At 36.7% G+C, this 24,804-nt stretch overlaps 1 long non-coding RNA gene across 1 annotated transcript; it reads right to left on the bottom strand.

The window, feature by feature from the left end:
* Positions 1-16,694: 16,694 nt before the first annotated feature.
* Positions 16,695-19,916, bottom strand: LOC149425610 (uncharacterized). The gene is made up of 2 exons (XR_016304120.1): positions 19,851-19,916; positions 16,695-16,994 (listed from the first exon to the last, which is right to left on the bottom strand). It is a non-coding gene; the product is annotated as an uncharacterized LOC149425610 (long non-coding RNA).
* Positions 19,917-24,804: the final 4,888 nt, after the last annotated feature.

Genomic DNA, 24,804 nt, shown 5'->3' with positions numbered 1-24,804 from the left:
CAAAAAGTCAGGTCACGTGTTCAAAATACATTTGTCTAATAAAACGTGTGTTTAGTTTTGTTATCCGTAATTACTGTTAGTGTTTAGACGAAAAAACATAAGGTGAGCCTTTTTTGTGAACTTTCTTATGTTTGTTTTAAAAAATACATATATTTCTAAAATCAAATATGTATTTGTGACAATGAAATTTGAAAGCTCATTTTTTCACCATCCCAAAACAGTTTTTGTTTTCGGAGACGTAAGGAAATATAAAAGTTTTATTTTTTTGTAAGTTCTACACTATTTATACAGTCGAATTCTCCAACCTTCTGACAGCATATTTAAGAAAAATAATGCTCAACATCATGAGATGTTAAAAGAAACATTGGAGGTCCGTTATCTGGGCCGGCAAAATTATTGTCTTTTAAAGAGAAATACGTTTTATAAAATAACTTTTTGCGAACATTTATATTTATTTTACGAATATTTGGGTTTTTTAACGATAATCTTAGTATGAAAACACTACTTATATTATTGTGTGCACTGATTCACTTACTTTATTGCCTCTTGGATCGGTTAGTTCAAGGTGGCAATTTATTGTAAAATTGTTCAATAGACCTTTTGGCAGCTAAAAGAAGAATAGTGGAACTCAGAACATATTGTCATCGTTGTATTTGATTTATCTGCGTTACGTGCTGCTATAATATTTATATTTCTTTGTGATGAATACTTATGATTTGCGTTTATTTGCTATAAAAGATAAGATTGGCTATTCAGTTTTGGGTCACCAAACACGGCTAAAGTCATTTCAAGCAACTGCACGTATCTACCGCTCTGGACCGGGCCGCAAATTTATTAAATTTTAATGTGAATCACACACATTACTGAAATTATTTTTACTTACGCATGCCAGGATTTGAACCGGCGACCTCAGGACTTGTAGCCGAGGATCGTAACCACTCACCAACTATTATTGACTGTCTCATTTTATATTATGATCGCTACAATAAACAAATTAAGATTATTATGTACCTATTTAATATTGTATAATTCCATTGTATTTTTTATGTGTTAAAATCATTAAAATGCTGAATTAATTTTAATCAGTTTAGCGTCAAGACTGATTATAATTTTAATCAGTTTAGCGTCAAGACTGAATATAATTTTAATCAGGTAAGCGGCAAAACTGTTTATATGTTTTTATAATTCAACAAGTTCGTTTTTAACTTAATTGCATGTTTATTGTCATCAACCTCAAAGTGGACAAGATTAAAACTAACTAACTAACCATCACGCCCATCAACTCGGTCTTGGCACACACTTGTTGCCTCATTCACATTCATACGTCGCACATCGTCTCATACGTATACTTCTGTTATTCTGACACTCGACATGGCCCGACTCAAGTATCTGATTCACTTGATCGTGGCATGTCTTTCTCGGACGTCCCCGACTCCTGCTCCATTCTCATTTTATGCATGGAGAATATATGGCGCAAATGCGAATGGTGATTAAGAGAATTGATCGAATGATGTTTGTATTGATGGATTGTACATTGCATTATAAACTAACTAACGAACCATCATGCTGCTTCCCCGCAGAGAGTAAGGACCGCCAAACAACTCACATTCCTTGCTTCATTCACATTCGTACATCGTCTCATACATATACTTCTGTTATTCTGACACTCGACATGGCCCGACTCGAGTATCTGATTCACTTGATCGTGCCATGCCTTCCTCGGGCGTCCCCGGATTTTTCTACCTTTATCATTCGCATCATATATTCTCCTTACTCTCCTTTCTTTGGTCATTTGCTCTACAAGTCTTTACTTTCTTAATCTCACTCACTCGATACTCACTTATCAACCTTGTGTTCTTTGCGAATCTCCACATTTCTTACCCGATCATAAGTGTCTTTACCACACATGTACCTCGGGGATCTCACTTCTACAGCATTCAGTCTCTTTTCGTCCTTCTTCTGCCATACGTCAGGGTAGGTACCCATCGTGGACTGCTAGCTTCGCTTCTTTGGACATGTTTTTGTCAGCGCCGACCGCGTTCAGTCCTCCATCAATGGAGTTTCCTGCCCTTACCTACCCTTATTTCAATATCTACCAGCCATTCCGTCTCTAAGCACACTTTCCACGTAAACAAACTCATCCGCCTGCTCCAGAGTGACACATTCTTTCTTTGGAACTCTCTAACTTCTGTGTTTATCTTTTGATGTATTTATGACATATTTTCCCATTTAACTGTGTTAAGTCTGTTTTTAAATCAATGTACCCTGTTAAATTGGTTTAATTATGTAAATATAACTTTTTTTATTTTATTTTATTACCTCACAGGGAACAATATGTTATTGTTTTTTATTTTTTATTTTTCACTGAATAAATAAAATAACAAAAAAATATATCAATTGCCATCTTTTTCCATTTTTCCATATGCCAAAGGTGAGCCACTTTGTTGAAAACCACTGGATATTTTACTTAAAATATTGTTCCTAATAATAATTATTTGCTTTATTCCAAAAATAATTAACCATTTCAATATACAAGTTCAAAATGTAAATAATAAATTAGTAGTTAAACTTGTCGGTTAAATGTCGCTCGGCGCCTCAATGTAGGTACGAGTATTATTATAATATCGGAAAAAGCCTATAGGTGGTTTGACCGCGTGGAGTGTAGTTAAAAAAATTAGAATACGCATTAAGCTAATTACTCGGATGTATTGATTATGATTAAATTAAATAAAAATAAATTTACTCTACATAAGAGGCCCTAAGAAAAAGAATGTCTTCTTTGGGAATGCTGTGTGTAGGGTTTTTTGAGGAAAGTAAGGGGTTTAGAGACACGTAAGTCATTCCACAGCTGACTGTAAACGTGAACTAGTGACGAAGGACGTTAGTTTCTCGGTGCAACTACCATTGAAAGATTCGTCTTCATCCAAAGAACAAAGCCAGAATTCAAACCTTGCGCCTATAACACTCTTGGGAATTTAACAAACGGCCGCCAGTCTACCCAAAGTTAGGGCTTTTTTAAGTATTTTGGGGCTCCAGACCAGAGGCGCGATTTGTAGAAGGTCATAAAAGTTAAATGAACTATTTATGTTTATGCCAAATGTAATCAATCAGAATAATATGTACCTATTTATAATTGTATAATAACCGGTGCTTTTCACGGTTTTGTGGAGTTTAACGTGATGCTGTGAATGCAAAAACATGTAATTATATAAAAACATAAATTGATGTGTAAAAAAGGGAAGTCGAAAAGAAAGCCGATTCCTGTGGAACGCCAGCTTTAGTTGAATACGAGGAAGAGATAGATAACATCGATCTCGGTGTCGAAGTTCTCGGTGTCAAACTCGATCAAAAGCTTTTATAAATGTCGAGTATGGATAATGTATGATGCAAAAATGAATGGTAGAAGAAGACGGAAACGCCAAGGAAGACATAGAACGACCAAGAGAATGAAACACTTGAGTCGGATCGTGCCAAAAGTCAGATGAGTTGTCGACATGAAAGTTGTTGACGTAAAACCAAACTTTCAGTTTACCAGAGATATTATTCCATTAGTAGGGGGTCTATCTTGGGTATGCTTCTAAGGTGTTACGTTTGTTGCGTCCTTGTATAAATTTGAAATCTTATAATCCTTTTAAGATATGACTTGCATCTCTCTGTCACTAATGAATAGCATTATTGAGACTATTATCCAATCATTAACTCATTTCTTCAATAAAATTTTATCAATTTCAATCAAAATGCTTTTCTTATGATATATTTATCTTGTTCCAGAAAAATAACTTTATTCAAACCTCCCACAAGGCGACGTGTGCAAAGTCGCTCAGTGATGCTGGCGCCCAACTGGACCGGACAGGACGGCGCGCAAGTGGATGGCGATCCCCGAGACGGCAGGCCTTCTGCCCCGATGCTCGCCATCCACAGTCGCTCAGTGATGGTGCTGGCGCCCGACTTTAGCGGACAGGACGGCGCGCATGTGGATGGCGATCCCCGAGACGGCAGGCCTTCTGCCCCGATGCTCGCCATCCACAGTCGCTCAGTGATGGTGCTGGCGCCCGACTTTACCGGACAGGACGGCGCGCATGAGGATGGCGATCCCCGAGACGGCAGGCCTTCTGCCCGGATGCTCGCAATCCACAGTCGCTCAGTGATGGTGCTGGCGCCCAACTTTACCGGACAGGACGGCGCGCATGTGGATGGCGATCCCCGAGACGGCAGGCCTTCTGCCCCGATGCTCGCCATCCACAGTCGCTCAGTGATGGTGCTGGCGCCCGACTTTACCGGACAGGACGGCGCGCATGAGGATGGCGATCCCCGAGACGGCAGGCCTTCTGCCCGGATGCTCGCAATCCACAGTCGCTCAGTGATGGTGCTGGCGCCCAACTTTACCGGACAGGACGGCGCGCATGAGGATGGCGATCCCCGAGACGGCAGGCCTTCTGCCCGGATGCTCGCAATCCACAGTCGCTCAGTGATGGTGCTGGCGCCCAACTTTACCGGACAGGACGGCGCGCATGAGGATGGCGATCCCCGAGACGGCAGGCCTTCTGCCCGGATGCTCGCAATCCACAGTCGCTCAGTGATGGTGCTGGCGCCCGACTTTAGCGGACAGGACGGCGCGCATGTGGATGGCGATCCCCGAGACGGCAGGCCTTCTCCAGACTTCTTGCTCGAGGAACGCGGGCCCGCGGCTCGGGAAAACCGCTACATGGCTAATGATATAGAGGCTCAGTGGCTAGGGCGTGACGAAGAACCCATTTCAATGGGTTATTATTATTTCGTAAGCTTTGCCTGCGTAGGCTTCAATTTATTTGCTAGTTTTGCGTATTTTTATTTAGGTTTTTCCAAATAAATGTTTTTAATAAATGACTATTCATGACAAATATGTTCCATTTTTACAAAGAAGAGGCTTTGCTTTCTTATAAAAAATACAGTTTTATTCTAGTAATTCGAGAACAAGTAATCCAACAACTTGTCCCACAGTCCTAATGTATACAGTTTTAAGTAATTACTTGTAATTCACTCTGTCGAAAGCTTTCCAAAAACAAAAACCCCGCAAAGGGAAAGCCAGTGTGTATTTTTTTTTAATCATTTTTAATATGTTTCTAAAATTTAAGACTATTCATAAAATATAAAGTATTACACAAATCTTGAAGGAAACATGAAACAGAACAAGACGCAGAAAAATAAAAGACATGGTAAAAATTAGTTGCAAGCTAATATTGTTAATTCTGAATTTGAAATATTAGGCCGACAAAAATGAGGCATATTTATTGGGTCCCAATGGTTGAGTGATTAAAGACGTTGTCCGGTAAGACAGAGATTCTGGGTTCGATGCACAGTTGAAAGTTGAGACCGTTATCTTTTTTCAATGTTTTGTTCTGTTTCGTTTAGCTTTATTAGTATTATCTTCTTCGTAAACAATAATTGTTTTTAGAAATACTCTAAATCGCTTTAAGAAGATAATTCTGATTTCCTGAGCAATATGCTAACTTGAGTACAATTCTCTCATCTGGAACCAGCATTAATATATTCATTTACAAGTTGTTTAAAGATTACAAAATAATATCTGATAATTTAAAAGATACACTAAAATTTACATTGCTAATTCAATTGGGGAGTTATTTGTCCCATTTTAAGTTCGGTGGTGGTCGACATGGAAAATTGCCGCTCCACAGGCGTTGGGAAATGAAAGGATTGGTACACAAAACACAGGAATCTCTTTTTGTATACAAATGCCCCTTTGTATAGCAAAGCGAAATCGGAAACCACTGAAATGATTTCTAAAAAAATTAGTTTTATTTTATTTTAAAACACGCTCTCAGAATATCAGTTAAATTATTTGATTTGAAAATTCAAAGATACCAGAATGTCATTCAGCCGTCGGCAATATCCGACCTTCCTGACGCAAACGAGTACCGAACTGACCGTTGCATCCCTCCCCCTCAAATCTCTCGACCAATGAAAATGCATGTTAGTGTTGCCATTTTTTGACGAACAAATAATAAATTTTCAGTATCTGAAGTAAAAGATCAGAAGTTGAATATTAAACTTTCAGGAAATTCATTTCATGACAATTAGCGGTCAGAAGGATTTTTTAGGTTTTTTTTTGATTTTTTTTAAAAAGAAAGACAAACATTCCTGGGTCACGGATAACCCAACAATGTTTGAAAATCTCCTACTACCACCACAGAAAGCCGAAAATGTTGCTTGTGTTGTGATGGAGGACTTAGCCAGCCGAGGAATCGAACACGCGACGCTCGGGTGAGACCCAAGCGCTATGCCCACTCAACCACTGACCGGTCGAAAATGTGGATGTTCACTGACTAAGTATTTCTATATAAAATTCTAAAATAGTCCAAACTTGCTTGCACTCGTAAACTTTCGGATTCCACAACGTACCTAATACGTTCGTTCTATAAGGCGGAGTTTATTTCAGTTCAGAAATTCTGGGACTAACTTCCATAATGTATTTCTCGTTGCACATTTGGGTGGAAATAATGATATCGATTCAGTGGACATCTACAATTTATCACTTCATAAAAACAAACGATTATTCCTGATACAGTTTAGTTGTGTATAATATTAAAAGTATGTATAAGCCCATAGAAAGGGCGTAAATAAATAATATGACGATTGCACCTAATTTTGGCGGGACGTCAGACTGGGTTTGTTGAGGTCAATGGGAGGATTTTATTTGCACACGATTCCCGTGTAATGCGGTAGTTCTGTAAATGTATTGTATTATATATGATAATATGAATGGCAGTACGTTTTTATCCCCAATGTTTATGTTATTAATTGTTTTTCACATTTTTTATGGTTATTTTCAGATTATGGTGTTTTGTATTTGAAATAGCCTCTTTTTAATTTTATAGCGTACTAATAATTTATGTCTTAAATATCTACTGGGATGCTTTTGTTGATGATTTAATGGTGTTCATTTTTTTTAAATAGGATATAATTTTTTTTAATACTAAACTTTTTGGGAAAACTGTTAATATTTATTTAATCCCTTTGTTTTTTTTTTATTTTTTATTGTTGATACATTTTTTTTTACAATATTTCATATTTCAATTCAGTAATGTTGGCCTAACTGGGTTGTTTACCCGTGCTGAGGCCCCCATTTTATAATTTAAGAATTTTTGTAATTATAATGATTCTGTTATTTGTTGCGCAGAAAATAAAGAAACTCTTATTTTATTTCATTCTTAAATTAAACAAACACAATTATTTTGGTAGTGGACTAATTTAAGCTTTGGCTTGGAAGAACGTCTTTTTCATACAAAACAAAAAGTTTGATATGAGGCCAAAACACTTAAGCAAATATCTATTTTATTTTATTTTGTTTCAAATATAAATTAGTGATAAATTAATTAATTATAAGGAAATCTATTGTAATCTTCTGTGTTTATGAAATTAAAATATAACACTTTTAATAACTGGTTTTATTGACGATGTACATATTACAATAAAGATGACAGCAGTGTACAGAGCATAGAGAAGAGAAACAAAAGAAAACCAAATGGGTTGCCACACACAACATGTGGCCAACTTTTAAACTAACATTATTATAATAGAAAATAATGTATTACATTGTATGTTTTAACAAAATCGATTGTCACGACCTAGAAGTAGGGTTGCCATCTCTAAAATTTGGCAACCAGGACAAGAGGCGTGAAAACCCCGGATTTTAGAGCCCCTACCCGGACATGTCAACAGGTTATTTTAAACACAATCAGTGTAATAAAAACAGTTTAAAATGTCATAAATCACCTTTATATTTATTTTATGACCTTAAAATTGAATTTTGTCATCTTTTATCATCATTTTAAATGTACCTAACAAAACAGAATCTTATTACAGTTTGTTACATATTGTTTTCATAATCAGTTAGAATTGTTTCATTCTTAAAATAAAACAAAAATTATTAATATACTGTTATGAAAACTAAGCCTTATTAAAATATTAAACTTAACAAAATTCAATTAAATTTTTAAACAAAAATCATAAAAATACTGAGACCATTTTAGTATTCAGTCTTACAATTTTTGAGGTAACTCTTTTAACTGAATAATAATTATCTTCTTTAAATTTGTATCACCAGCCATTTACACAACAAATACCTCTTAACAAAATATGAACTAAATTCAGTCTTCTTAAATCTTACGCAATAAAACTGACCCTTTTTAAAGTTTAGACTTACTGGAATGTAAGTTACATTATTAATTTTTTTAAACATATAATATCCAAAACTATTCTCATTTATATCACCTTAAATTTTAATCAACAGCCATATTACCTTAACACGGGCATTAGCCTAGTATGGTTGTAAAAAAAAACATAACAATTGTAATTTCAAGAAATCTATGAAATAATAAAAAATTAAAATTAAAATTCTACATTTCTTTTACGTAATAAAAACAATCATTACTTTAACTACAAAAATGAATAGAAATTATAGCACTTGTAAGTACATTATTTGATTATCCAGCTATTAAAGATTTTTCCTCAGCCTCTTGCCTTTTTACTTTTCAGTTTTTTTTTGTATTTATCACTCTTTCCGATAGCTTTTAGAATATCTCCCCTTTTTAAAAGGAATTTGTAAAAATCAATGCAGCTGTATTCTTCGAAATTGAATTTAATTTTAATTACTGGCGAGATTGTTTCTACGTTTAGTAAATTTCTTTCTTAGGTCCATTGTTGCGAAATCAATTAGAATATTCTCTCCACGTTGGCAAACCATTGGCAAACCCGGACTACAAATAAAACCCCGCCCGGACGCTCCCCGGACGCCTTCTAAACTAGGACAAATCCGGGGAAACCCGGACGGATGGCAACCCTACCTAGAGGCAACCTTAGCAATAACTTTTGAGTTAACAATAATTATTTTAAATAATAATTTAGACCTACCTACTAAGTAAATATAATATATTACCAAATACAACTTCGATTCGTCTGTTACGACATATAAGGAATACAAATTTCACACCTTAAAAAAACTTAACTTCATTTCAAAAGTATCCTGAGAACATAATGCATAATACAAAATATGCCCATATTTACAACCGTAATAAATAATATTTTATTTTGTGAAATTGTAAAATGGGAGGTCAGCACGACTGAAGAAATTACTTAATTAATAATTCATGAATAATGTAATTAATTGTGTCAAAAACTGATCCCTAAATTTCAACCACCACAAATTCTTCACAACTGAGGGGTAAAGCTCTCAACTAGTAATCTGGAGGTCGTGGGTTGCAAACACAACAATGTTTCATGTAATGGATTTGTGTTATTTCACAATGTATTAATGTAAACCTTAATTAATTCAAAAATAGTATATTTGTGGCACGTTCCAGGGCGGTGGATATTCTCAGTATCACCCTGGTGTAATCCAACCCATACCCCAATTAAGGGTTGGGAGAAATTATAATTCAAATATAAAAAAGGACTATTACTGTTTTCACCTCACTTCTTTTCATCTCTGTTTTTTTTCTTACACAAATTTGTATTTTTCTTATTCCATTAAATAAAAAAATAATAGCATGAAGCGAAAATTACGAAATTGTTTATTTGAATGATTCCCTTGCTTGTCTTATTATGTTTGAAAACCAATTAAGCACCCCAATATTAATATTTATAAAATGTCAATGTTTTCCCTCAAGAAATTTCATAATATGTGGAAATGGCTACAAAATATAAACCAAGTAAGTTGGGTGGCAAATTGGATTAGCCGCCGAATCGACAACAAGTCAAAACCCTCTCCAGGAACAGGAACAGGGGACATATACATACCAAGTTATACGGAAATGGTTGTAGGGGAGCTATGTAAACTCCGATGTTTTTTCTTTTCGTACCTACCTTCGGAATCGAATATTATTCATATAATGTTTTGAAAGTAAAACCCTCCTGGCAAGTGACTCAGAAAAATGTTTTTTGGTACATGGATAATCTGCAATTCAATTATTATTATTGAGGATTTATAGGTAGTTTGAAAGAATGCTTTCTGCGGGCGCGGTTATGCGGCAGCCGTTTGACAGCAACCAATACAATATAATTTCTCTAAAACACCAAACAAGATGCAACGTAACATAAAATGGTTGAAAATGTCAAAAAAAGAATATATTTCTAGGTTTAACAGCTCTAATGCGTTTTTATGCTAAAACATTTCATATTTATTCCAGCGAAATACCTAAATTCACATTTTCTAAAAACCGTCGCAAAATCAACCTTAAATGAAAAGCGGTGCACGCGCACGGTTCCAATGGCATTGCAGAAGAGCCGTTTCAGACAGCGCGTTTCGGGAACGCGCTGTCTGAAACGAGCTTACACACTGTATGGCTGGGTAAGCTGTACCTCGAGTTTATATTAAAAATATACGTTGAGGAAGCAACATGTCTGTGGCTACTCTGCTACCTTTTTTAATAACGCGAAGAAAGGGCAATATTAGATGCATCCTATTCTCGGCAGCAAACGCTCGTTTTCAGAACGGCGCGGTTTCGTGTGAATAGAGAGTTGCGGGAAACGCGCGACACAAACGCCCTGTCTGAAAGAGCTCTAATCGTCTAATGCGCATGCGCGCCGAGCAAGAAAACAAATAATGGTGCTGCCACACGCAAAGCTCACATCAACAGATAATATAAAGCACAATAGCGCTCGCCATACAATCCCATACAGACCCGACACACGTAAAAAGATAACGCGCTATAAGTGTGGTTCTGAACTTCGCTAACCGAATTTATTTTACGTAACCGCTCCCGACGCGATATTTGAAAAGTTATGCGTCCCCCTCTCCGCCGTAAAAAGGAGAGGGGGTCATTTTAATTGCGGAGCTACCGACTAAGTTCCGTGTTCCCTTTGACAGCCATGACATAAGCAGCCTAATAATGCATTTCTTATTTATTATGTTAGCTCATATCGTCATGTGTGCTAGTAAATTTAGAAACATAAAAAAAACTTTATTTGCCAAACATACTTAACATATATTTAAAATATAAATATAATCAATATTTGAATTTGAACTTTCAAAATTAATCATATTTTTAACTCAGTATGTTTATATGGTAATATCATTCGGTTTTTTGATAAAGTTGGACGGCCTGATACCTACATAGAGAAGCTTCTAGTTTGTTCGTTTGTTGATTGCTCTCGTCAGCTCTCGTGCTTTCTTCTCGTTCCCTGCCCTGGTGTTGGTCCTTGCCGCCTTTGCCTTCGACATTTTTGGAAATCGACTTGAGCTTATTTTATAATAATTTATTATATGTCGCTTTCGTCGATCGGCGTGCGAACTGCGAATTTCCTGATTCGACGGAGAGGTTATGTCAGGTTATGTGAAAATGCGCTATTTACGCGCAGATTGTTTAAAATCTAAAAAGTTTATAAATAGCATTTATAATTATATAGTTGGCGGCATCATCATCTGAGGATGAGCTGTCCAACAGATCCAGCAATAGGCGACAAGTATCATCCATTTCGAAAACGTGCTCAAGCTGTCAGTAAGTAAAGTTGTCACTTTGACAGATGAAATTATGTTCCTCGGCCGCTCTCGAATTCAACTGACCCCCTCTCCTACCATAGGAAGAAATATTTGATAGCGTCGTGTGTCGGTAGAAAAGATGATGCGCTGTACATTAACTTTTGATGTGAGCTTTGCGTGTGGCAGCAGCCTAAATGTACTGAACATATTTCTAGAGCATAAAGCTGCTAAAGACGGGAGCAGTTGGGACTCTTGTGAGGTATTCACTATAAAAAAATATATATATATTTTAAATAAATGTTAAGTATGTTTGCCAAATAAAGTTTTTTTTATGTTTCTAAATTTACTAGCACACATGACGATATGAGCTAACATAATAAATAAGAAATGCATTATTAGGCTGCTTATTTCATGGCTGTCAAAGGGAACACGGAACTTAGTTGGTAGCTCCGTAATTAAAATGACCCCCTCTCCTTTTTACGGCGGAGAGGGGGACGCATAACTTTTCAAATATCGCGTCGGGAGCGGTTACGTAAAATAAATTCGGTTAGCGAAGTTCAGAACCACACTTATAGCGCGTTATCTTTTCTATGGGATTGTATGGCGAGCGCTATTGTGCTTTGTATTATCTGTTGATGTGAGCTTTGCGTGTGGCAGCAGCTTTATGTCATTCAAATTTAAATAATCTACCTTTTAGTAATAGATGTATTTTTAAACATCTTTTTTGGTTTGACTGAGGATTGAACCTTCCTCCCCAGGGACTGTCTCTTAACTAGTGTAAATATTTAAAATATCTTTTCAAATCCCAATTGGGTAGGACCGATATTTATGTCTTATATTAGGTGCCGTAATGTCATCTAATTTCAGATAAATGCATATATGTCCGCTTGGGTATGCATGATATGCCTCCAAAATTTTGAAAAGCCTTGCGCACTCATAGAGAGCGGCTCAACATAGCCCAAAAAGGAGTGCTAAAGACACTTCTCAAAGTTCCGGTTGGAACTCAGACAGAAGATATATTTTTAAAAATACATATCTAAATAGGTACTCCACTGCCTAACATAAATACTCAACCAAGCAATAAGCAAAAATTTACTGGTTCCTCATATAAATCATCAATTAGGAGATATTGCCATCTGTTGGGCGATTATACAACTATAATACCGGAAACTGTTGGGTTGATAAAAGTATATGAACACTGTCCATAGATGACGCTAAAATTTACTGGTTCCTCATATTAATCATCAATTAGGAGATACTGCCATCTGTTGGGCGATTATACAACTATAATAGCGGAAACTGTTGGGTTGATAAAATAATATGAACACTGTCCATAGATGACGCTAAAATAGAATTTTTTAAATTTAAATAAAAAAATGCCGTTTCGCAATCCGACCTTTAAATGCTATCTACAGATGGTCATAATAAATTATTAATTAAAGAAATTTTGAATAATTACTACGTGGAGTTCCATTGATTGAGAAGAACTAAAATAGATTTCGACTCCTGAAAACTGGTTTTTATGATGTGAAACATCTTTTGGAGCGCCTAGGGGAGTAAAATTGACTCTTGCGTAGCAAATTTGGCAAGACGGGACGACGCTCTGACACAGAAAAATGCTTCATTCGGCCAGCCTCATGGCTTATCGGCTCTTTCCGCCCGGCCGCCAAAACTCTGTGCTCACTTACATTTACACTTCATTCAATTAAAATCATTTTCTATGTTTCACATCTGCCAGCCGTGACGGTTATTATTATTATCTATTAGTATTTTTCATGTTTTGATTGCATCCGAGGTGATTATTTCCTACAATAATAAGCAAGTATGATAAATAGCAGAACGAATATTACCATTTAAACAAAGTGATGGTTACTTCAAATCTAGGAATATCCTGCATTAACATTCCTGGCAGATAGAAACTTTTCTTTTAATAACTTTTGGAGGGTATACCGAGTGGTCAGAGAAGATGTCCCGGTAAGACAGATATCCTGGGTTCGATTCCCAGTTGAGACCGTTACCTAGAAGAATGTATCAGTATTTTACATTCTACATACATCCAATATTTTATTCCATCAAATAAATTAATTTAATTTTAGTCATAGTCCTAACTTATAACGAATTAATTCTATGGATCGTGTATACGATTTCTTACAGTTCTAAGAGCTTCTTAAGTTCACCTCTATTCATTAATAAGCCAGTTGATTTGCATAACAAACGACATTATTCAAAAAGTTGTGTAATTTGTTAGCATATCTGACAGAGGCCGCGGCTTTTGTCTACCGATTGTTGGAACTCTGAATGTGCTCCCAGATATCGCTAACAGACCATATATGATGGATTTTAGTAACATCGTATCAACGTAGGGATGTAGATCACCTGGTGTATGATATATGTATGTACCAGCGATGGGCGTCTATGAGGGGGTGGGGTAAAGGGGTTCAACCCCCCCATTTGCCTGAGTTACATTCTTGGAAAATACGACAATATTATTTGCACAATCTCTTTTTCCAATGTGATGTAAATAATAAGTGGTTGTAAGTAGAGGTCTCAAAAACTTTATAATAAGTTCCCCCCTATCAAAGATCGAACCCCCCCCCCCCCCCCCTGTGTGGATGCTATAGCTACGCCCTAGGTAAATCAGCACTCCATTATGTAGTAAATGGACAATTTCGCCAAAGTTTGTACATTACGTTTTTGTCTTGTCCCACGATTTTCATTGGTTTGTCATAATTACGTATTATACAATATTTGAATGTTTTTTTTTTTTTTTGTTAATGCGAATTTATTAAATTACTTTATTTTAATACAACTTTCGATCCTGTTTATTTGTTTAATTAGTTATTTGTTTCAAAAGGAAGTGTCTCTTTAGCATGTCCCATTTCTACATTCAATTAAATGAAGTCCAATTTCGTAATTAATTTTAGGTATGGAAGATTACCTTTGTGGTTCCATATTTTAATTACAAAATAATTTTTTTTAAAGTCTGGACAAAAATTGAAAAAATAACGTTTAACATTTTTATTTCTTTTTTATGCCAAACAATGCGTCTGTAACCAAGTGGGTCTTCGAACGACCCAATGCATTTTTATGTCTTATGGACTTTTAAACCATAGAAATCCCAATTATTCAGTCAATTAGAAAAAAAAAGACAATTATTCCCGGGTTACGAATAGCCTGACAATAGGTATTTGAAAATCTCCTACTACCACCACAGTAGGCTGAAAATGTTGCCTGTGTTGTGATGGAGGACTTAGCCAGACGAGGAATTGAACACACTGCGCTACCGACCGGTCAAATTATAAATGGTAACTTATGTATTTGCGCAGGAATACGTTAAACACTAAAATGATATGTCAAGTATTTAAGCTAATATAAGAAGGATAGTAATTTTGGGTACTACCTACTCCCCCACTTGGCTGCGGGATATTTAACACCCTTTTAGGGTCTTTCAAAAAGCTTATAAATTAGATTGTGATAAATTCAAGATTTCGCCTGAAGAATCCATAAATTACCCTTCATTATAATTCTGGGCACTACATATGATATGATGGTAGTTAGTCTCAAAATTTATGCACTGAATTAAAATCCCGACTTCTAATTATCAGGTTTTTGTGGAAACTTATAAATAAACGTAAAAATAACGGAATGTAAAGCATAAAAATTATAAAAAATTTGGCGAAAATACCCGAATACTAAATAATTTATCCTATCGACAAGAAAATAACGTTAAAATAATAAATTGAATCATTTAGTGACATCTATTAAATTTAATAAAAAGATTTAGAAATATTAATGGCTAGGTAATATCAAAGTTAAGTAAATAGTTAGATAATTTAGCCAATAGATGGCAGTAACAAAAGGCCAACATTAAAAAACGTGGTGAAAATTCTATTCATAAACGACCGTGTATGTGGAAACATTACTAATATAGAAACTGGCATAAATTAGTAAGGTAATTAGTATATCAACATGTTGCTTATAAGTTGTCAGAAGCACTATGCATTGGATAAAGTATTTTTTCGATTTCACCATAGCTCAAAAACGCTTATGTATAAGATAAAGTCCCTGTTTACTAAAGGGTAATCGATGCACCTAATAGCGGTTATATATCGGATATAAGTTAGCAGAGTTTTCTACCTATTGCCTTTCGTAGTACGTTTTGACTTGACACTTTTATTTAGAGTTCAGTGTTTATTTTACTATAATATGGATTTAATTGAGGATTTTGCCAGAATCAAAGATGCAGAAGCATATGACGGATCGCGGGAGTCTGTAATACGAATACCAAGAGTGAACAATAATCTTGTGAAAAGGTTGAAATGAAGTAGATTTCGATTGCTTCAATGCTGTTATTTTCCACAGCAGAATCAACGATAAAATCTCTCGTAGAACCACCACTTGGTATTTTATTTTAATATAAATATATCACGAAATAGCCGTACTTGCATCATCTTTTAACAGAAATAATAACAGTGTATGTACCCAGTGACGTTAGTTACTGTTTGTAATGTTATTTTCTGTGCCCACACAGTATAGTATTATACCAGCATTATCCTGTTGCAAGCATTGTACATATATAGATACACCATAATATAATTGTTTTCAGGAATAACACTGAAACAAAAAGGAGTGCTTGGAGGCTATTGGACACGTCCGTCCAGTGTGTGTTCTCTTTCCTCAGGTCCTGGATCTCAAGAGGTTTATTTATAATTTGTCTCGGTTCCTAAAGGCTATCCTGCAAATCGCAATGTCACCAAATAAGTACCTCTGTTACGTCAATAATATACCACAGTGGTACATACTATTGTGATAAATAGTAGTTCCAATCAATGGAGACTATTAAAATAATTAAGCGTAAGCCAACTTCATTCACAAGACTCATCGGACAAGTGACGAGCACAGTGTTGTCACCTGATGGCATTGCCATTGCACTGAAATAATAATGTTAATTACTGATATTACTTTCCGGTGAAACAATGCTGAAGTACGCCTCAACAGAAACACGCAAGTAATCTGCGATGCCAATTTAATTATTAGATACAACTGTTTCCAGGAGAGGTAGCGTGGATCCAGTCACGAGATCATTGAATAATGTTTCTTGTTTAATAATCTTATATACTTTAAGTTCCTTATTTGTAAATAAAAGGGAATGGAATCAAAAAACATTAATTTATTATTGCAATTTTTAATTGTGCTTTTCAGTTTCAATTGCCTTTTATCATCTTTCTCCTATTTCCTCAATCGATTTTCAAGTATCGATGAGACGACGGCTTATTTGAGACAGTGGCCGCCTCACAGCAGACACCGGCTGCGGCTGCCTGATCGTTAAGGCGTGCGAAGCAGCGGGATGGTCCAACTATCCCACGGCAGAAGGTCTGAGGCGGGGACTTCTGGAGCGGAGACTGCGTACTCAGCAATAGCCCTGGAAGTGGACGGCTGTCGAGGAATGCTTCGTCTTCATCTCCTTCTATGAAGAACACCTCCATGAGTACCTCTTCTGCAATGTTAATCGGGTTATCTGGAAGTAAAAGAGAGAATACTGCACTTTCAGTTTGCATTTGATAAATTACTATAAACACTCCCGAAAAAATTCAATTAATTCTATGAAACAACTATCTAATAAAAAAAAAACACACTTTATGGCCCTATATTTAACCTGTTTCCCACAATCCATTCCACTCCATAATATTATGTATATAATACAATGTGTTTCTTACGACCTTAAAATTTGTTATTATATGTGTAACTCTTGTAAAATTATTATTTTTTGTAATTTAAACTATAATGTAAGTTCATTATCACACCCATGTAATGTTTTCTCCCTCCCACTTCAATTTGGTCATCTCTTTCATGTATTTTGTCTCTGTCTATTCTCGATCCAAGTTAAGAACGAGCTGCTGGCCTACCAAATTAGGTTTGTTCTGCGCATACCACCCCCCCGCTCCGTTCCTTCACCATCGCTCGGCTGCAATTCCTGTCTCCGCTCACAATTCAGTATGTCCTTGGCTTTCGTTCTAACTGCCCGCGCTTAGAGAAATTAACCCATTCAGACCCAGCGATAAAATGGATGTTCAGCCGATATGTCCGAATTCATTATCACCAATTACGAAAAACAAAAAAGGACAGGTAAACATTATTTATGTGTTATTTGTATGATTATTCGATCTACAACAATGCATTTTTATTATTCAAGGATATAGATAGGTAATATATGTATAAAATATGTGAATGTTGGTTTTATTATTCAAGGATATAGATAGGTAATATATGTATAAAATATGTGAATGTTGGTTTTATTATTCAAGGATATAGATAGGTAATATATGTATAAAATATGTGAATGTTGGTTTTATTATTCAAGGATATAGATAGGTAATATATGTATAAAATATGTGAATGTTGGTTTTATTATTCAAGGATATAGAGAGGTAATATATGTATAAAATATGTGAATGTTGGTTTTGATTGTTTTTTTTTAATTTTTATTGTCAACAAAACTGTGCTCCGATTACCTCCTTATCACTGTGAGTTAAAGCCGATCGAATTAGTGTGGTCAATGAATAAACAGCATGTCAAATTAAACAATACCTCCTTCACAAAATAAGTGACATAAGACGACTCATGCAAGAAGGTATCGAAAAAGTTACACCAGAACATTGGACTAACTTTGTTCGACATATTGTTGGTATCTAAAAAAAAAAATTTGGAAAATCGACATCATTGTTGACGAACTCGAGGAAAATAATGATAATTCATTAGCTTTTGACATTTCAAATGAGTCATTGGAAGAAAATTTTTTTTTTTAATGGCAATGATGATATTTTCAACTTTAGATTGATTTCTTAGCCAATTTGATAAATCTGATGCCTAATAAAGTACAATATGTATTCTAATACTATCATCATCATTATTTGAATGTATTAAAATGTTTTAATTTTTTATTTTATTTGTCGGTAGACAAATAAATTAAATAATTAATTTATTAAAATAGTGGGTCTGAATGTGTTAACGCTCGTCCTTGTAGAAGTGGGGAGAAGGGGTGGAGACATGCGCGTCCACGGGTTGTTCTAATGTTGGACCGAGAATAGTATATACTCTTAGCATAGACTAAATTAGACTAGACACGGGATAACAATTGAAAAATGACCCCAACACAATTTTGGTTTGGTTCACGTGCACATTTATGAAAAGGCCCACGCATTGTGTCGCAATGCGAAATAGGCACTGTGCATTGCGTTTTGCCCTTTTTTGGTCTAGAGTTTACTTATTTTGCTTCCCAGCTATGGCTGGGCAAGTTCATTTTTTCAATCACAAAAATAACTAAGTTCCAAATATTTTAGATTGTACCTTTCGCGGACTTTATTTTAGAAAATATAATCAGCTATCTGAATACAAAAAAATGTAAGTACCTCACAGATAACTTGAAGGCAGCGCATTAACAAATATCAGAAATTAATAGAATTTCACTATCGACAAGTAAATTTTCTGAGGTCATCTTTCAAACTAGTCACAATCATGACGTCGTGCAGTGTTTTACACTTACACTTTTAACGAATACATATAAACAATAGTACATGACACGTGCCTGTCCCATGATAATTATTGATGTGTTGGTTAAAATCACGCGTATATTATATAATGATACGCGCAAAAAACTTTGGAAGAATGGGTTATTTTATTGGGTTTGTCTCTAATTCAGAGTTGTATTAAGTCCACAATTATTTGCGTATTAAATTATATGAAAAAATCGCGTCATTGAGTAATTTATTTTGTGTGTACTATGTTAATGACATTTTTCTTTTTATTGAAAAAATTTATATTACAACGTATACATATATAATATTACACATACCTTTTTTATTATATATTGAGCAATTTTTTAAATGTTACCTTAACCTCTTAAGGTAAGAATTCGGAATTCATACTAAAGAAATTTTTTTAATTATTTTATGCACCACAACATCAATATTCAGTCCCATTTTGGGTTTATATAATGGCTTTTATATGAGGATATATATTTTGAGTAAATAAAATTCATTGATAAAAAAAGGTGTTTTTTTTTCCATTTTTAATTTTTAAATGATTACTGAAGGGGTTAATCAGCGCAACAACTATTAGCGACAAGCGATGTTGTATTATAACAAAAATGTGTTGTTTTTGTCATATTTATTTATATAATTATAACTATTGCTGTAGAGGTGATGAAGGTGGTGGAAGATATGTTAAATTATTTACCATATCTTCCACCTATTAACCAACCGCAATAGCAACCACTGTCATTGTAGCTCTCTTGGAATATAAACTGTAATCTGTTTATTGCGGTGTAATACAGTAATTACTGCGCTGTTAAAATAAAATAAAAGTGCCAAATTACCCGTGTGAATGTTAGAAATGAATGCTGTTGTAAACACATGCGTAATTTTGACAACTTTAACATTGCCATTACTGTGTGGTAGTGTGTGTGACAAGCATGTGACAAGTGACAACTACCATAGACAAATTACCTCGGCAGGGTGCAGTGAGAAACGTATTTCTATGCGAGGTGCAGTCGGGATTTAAAAGTGCTGCTATAATTACAGCTATTGCTCCCATGACAACCAATCAGAATACCGCCACTATGCGCTCTACCAGGGCAAATGTGACGCAAGATGCAAATGAAAAAAATCTATCTGACAATATTCAAAAAATGTTCAGAAAGGAGTTTGATTTAATGAAAACCTGTTTTGAAAATACATTAGAAGAGCAATCCAAAATCTATGAGAACAAAATGGATGAATTATTAGGAAAGAACTTGATTATCCTGAAACAGATGAAAATTTTTTCTTAAAAATATGATGAACTAAATACAAAATGTGAGAAAATGATAATTGAGAATAAATGTCTCTCCGAAAACATAAAAAATAAAAGCGACGACCTGAAAAATGACACCAAAAAAATAACTTTAAATGAATCTTGCTGAAAAAGTAAAAAAACATGAGCCTATAGTAATGATTAAACTGAAAAATAAACAAGAAAATGTCAAAACTACAATTAAAATTAAAAAAAAATATTGATCCCATTAACTGCGGTGTGACGGGTGTAAGAAACGCAAAAGATGGTGGAATAATAGTTGAATGTAAAAATGCGTCGAATATAGACAAGATGTGTGAAGAGGTAAAGGGAAAATTAGGAGACAAATACGATATTAAAAAAATTACAGCGAAGAAACCAAGTATCAACACTGTTGGAATAACACAGAAGCAAAACAGAGAGGAAATCGAAACAAAAATAAAATCACAAACTGAAGACATATTCGAAAAAAGTTCAAATATTGAAGGAACTTACATAAAAGAGTTTAAAAATAAAAGAGACCAGATAAATTATACAGTATATACGGAAGTCGACGGAAACACTTACATGAGAATAATAAATAATAATCGCTAGTTTATTAGAACATATCGACGAAGTGGAAGACATGCTAAAAGAATACAAACCGCACATGGTGATGATGAGCGAAACCTGTATTACAGAAGACATTTAACCAAAATGAAATAACATTTCAGGGCTATTCGACAATTAGATGCAACTCATTTAGCAGGCATACAGGTGGATTATCATTTTAATTCAAAACAATATCTCTTACAAAGTCATAACAAATGCGGTCCTAGATAATAATAATACCTGGATACTGGCTATTGAAATTCAAAAGGATTTTAAGCGGGGAACCTATGCAGCTATTTATCATTCCCCAAATCAAAATGTTACAAATTTTTTGAAGAATTGTGTCGCAAACAAATAAATACAAGAGACTTAATAATTATCTGTGGAGATTTTAATATTGATATGATGAAATCCAATACAAAAAGCACGAGATTACAAAGCATCATAAATTGCCTAGGTTGGAAGCAACTGGTCATCACTTATACAAGAATGGGTATAAACTCTAAAACAATGATTGATTTAGTAATTTCAAATGACTTTTATGCGGAAGTTAATGCTGTAGAAGAATTCAAAATATCTGATCACGAAACTATTGCTACTAAAATTAGATACATATAAAAGTCCGAAGCCACAGGGAATACGAAATATAATGCATAAGAAAAAAAATAACTATAATAAGGATACATTGTGTACAGCATTACAAAACAAAAAATGGATCTGCGATAACCAAGGAAATTTAGACGGAAAAGCCGATGAACTAGTAGGACATCTGAAAACAGTAGTAAATGAGCTAATGCCTTTAACTAATATTATATTAAAAGATACAAATAAATGGTATACGAAATTCCTACATCTGTATAATTTTCAGAGTAATTATGTACCACTAGTGACACCTATGAAGGTTAGGTAATAGTATTTATGAAAGGTTTTCGCCTCTGCTATTTGTTTGTAATTAAGTCGCGTCGGCAAGGCCGATTCCTGTTTTGCGGCTTTTTGAATTTGAAGTATGTCAACAGTCTTTTCATATAAAAGGTTGGGTTTCCTTAAAAACTCGTTCTTGCTCAAAAACAACCAAAGGTTTCACCTTTCCTAAAGAACCACAGGAACTAGCCTGTATCCAGAGTATTTACTGTAAAAATTGCCTAGTCATATCATGTGATAGTGGATATTTATTGTTAAATAAAGTGATTCGGTTTTCTCTCAATAACGGAGTTTAATTAAAAGGACCCTAATTTACAACAACATCTTGTACAAAAACAAAGGGATACAGCCTAGAAAGCTTGTAAAATACAATTCACTGAAGAAAGGTGGGAAACCTATAAGAAACTTAGAAACATGTATGGTACAGAAATAAAACATACCAAAAATTAGTATTTCAGGCAAAAAATAATTAGATGTATCGAATGCATTACGCAAAGGCCGCAAAGCAGCTTTCTGACCATGGGAGGATAAGAAAGCTAGTATTTACCCGGCCGGCGAGTACTGAGCACAACGCGCGCCCGGACACAGTATTTACGTGGTATCCCCTCCCCGGCTGGAGAGCACTGGGCATATCGCAAGCCGTGGACCCAGTATTTACGTCGCATCCCCTCTCCTTTGCCCAGGCCAAACATAGAACGGCGACGGCAAGCCAATCACCGCAAAGCACGATAAACCTAGAAATATTTCTCTTTTCATATATAATTGCGCAAATTAATGTTAGATTTGCGTGAGTCTCACCGCAATAATGCTAAATAAAAATATACAGGTTGAAAGGCTGGACTCGCGTCTATGTTGTAAAGTAATATTGAAATATGTAAACATTAATATTAAGTAGTTATAAGGATTTCCTCACACCAATGTCGGTCTGAGGACCCACTGATTCATATTGTACAATTTATTATAAAAACATTAAAAATGCTAGGGAAAAACAGTTTTCATGAGATGAAGCGGCGTAAAGAGTACTATTGAATAAATAATTTCAATATTGACTATTAAAGTCATATGAAAACACACGAAGCTGCACAAAAATGCACCTCGTTTACGTGGGGCGGTTCAGACGCGCGCACACCGATGTGTGCACGCTCCCGCTAGTCCTATATATACCGCACGTAAAGCGATCTCAAGTCTCTTCCGACATCTACTCTGACCACTTGACTCTGGACTGCTTCTCCCGCTGGAACCACTACAACCGCCTTTGACTTCTGACCTTGCTGCTCTCTCCTTGGATACACGACATCACAGCAACCGGAAGAGGCCCTGAACATAAAACAGCTCACCGACTAGAAGATTCAGCACCCCTTATTTACAGTCAATGTAAATGACTTGCGTCTGATACATTACCTCTCAAAGTGACTGTATCAGACGTAATGTGTGACACACAAGACTGTAAACAGGGCGGTGATCCCAATCCGTGGAGGCGTGAGATGTCGTCCTTCAGTGGCGTGGAGGGGTAGAACGGGGCCGTCTCTGAAGCCGCTGTAGAGCTGGTCCGATTGCTTGTCGCTTGTTCTTGAGCTGATTCCGAGTCTGGTCCGAAGGGGTAGGCAGTCCGTGGTCCAGGGTGAGGCGGGGGTCAGAGTGAAAGAAGGCGAGCAGAGTCAGAAGTCGGAGCGAGGTAAAGGGCAGAGCAGAGAGAGAGAGGTGTTGAGCTGGTGGTGGTTGCTGGCGATCTGACGTTTTGAGGGCATGTTGCACGTTTTATAGGCCACCGGCGGGCGCGCGGACGCTCACACGGGCCCACTTTCTCTTTGATTCCTGGAATCCGTGAGCCGTGTAGCGACGCTATCGCGGCGCCCCCCGGGCCGTCTACCGCCGCTCGGCCGGTAGTTTCGGTTTCGGTAGTTTCTTTGTTTGGGCACGATCCTCAGAACCGTGCCCGTGGGACGTAATGACGGCGTACCACCGGTCATTTGTGACGCTATGACGGCGCATGGCGCACGGCACGGCTTCCCACTACGTTTTGGCACGGTTCTAACAATCGTGCCCGAATTAAATTATGATTTTACCAGCTCTCACAATACTTCTCTGCCCGTATACCTCCAGCCAAGCTCCGACGTTCATTTATTGTAACAATTTTACATTTACATAACAATTTTACAAATTTCTACATTATTTAGGGTTTACAGGTTAATTTTACATACATTTACAGGCAGTTTATTCAATTTAAAGACAGGCAAAGTTAAGGAAAATGGCAGATTTTAATATGGGGCGACCGCGTCCGATACCGGAGCAGTACGTCCGTTACACTCCCCCCGTGGAGCTCGGCTACACTCTTTGCAAGCGGCGTGCTGCGACATGGTCCCCGGCGGCATTTCCGGTGGCATGGTCCCCGGTGGCACGGTCCCCGGCGGTATGGTTCCCGGCGTTATGGTCCCCGGCGGCATGGTCCCCGGTGGCATGGTCCCCGGCGGCATGGTCCAGGGCGTTGGCAGCGAGGCTGGTGGGGCGGTGTCCGGACAAACCATCCTCAGTGTCCCGAGCTGGCGGGCGGCCCGCTGATGTTCGACCGAGCTGCTCGGCCGCGCTGCTCGGCTTTTTTCGGTGAGGCCCGACCGCGGCACCGCGTTGGTCAGCCGCTTCAGGAACGCGGCAGGCTGCACCACGGTGGCCGCGTGCGTCTGGTCGGCCACCTTACCCAACCACAAGAGGCGTAGGGCTAACGGCATCTTCGAGACGATCTCGCTGAGGAGGGCCGGGTTAGAGAGGTAATCGCCCCGCAGGTTCCCCAGCGAAGCCACGATGTTCTGCACCGTGCCCGAGAACTCCACCAGAAGCTCGGGCGATGCGTCCTCTTGTAGTCGGGTCAGCCGCTTTATCCTATCGAACATGACAGCCGCGACAGAGTGCGCGCCCCCAAAGCGGTGCTCCAGGACATCCATAATTTCCGGCACCTGCGCCGGGTCCAGGAAGAGAGGGCTGACGGCTTC

Source organism: Hesperophylax consimilis, chromosome 2 (genome assembly GCF_061612785.1).
Source record: "Hesperophylax consimilis isolate HC1 chromosome 2, BYU_Hcon_1.0, whole genome shotgun sequence".
Classification (NCBI taxonomy): domain Eukaryota; kingdom Metazoa; phylum Arthropoda; class Insecta; order Trichoptera; family Limnephilidae; genus Hesperophylax; species Hesperophylax consimilis.
The sequence above is the reverse complement of the archived record's forward strand: the minus strand, read 5'-3'. Positions and strand labels throughout refer to the sequence as shown.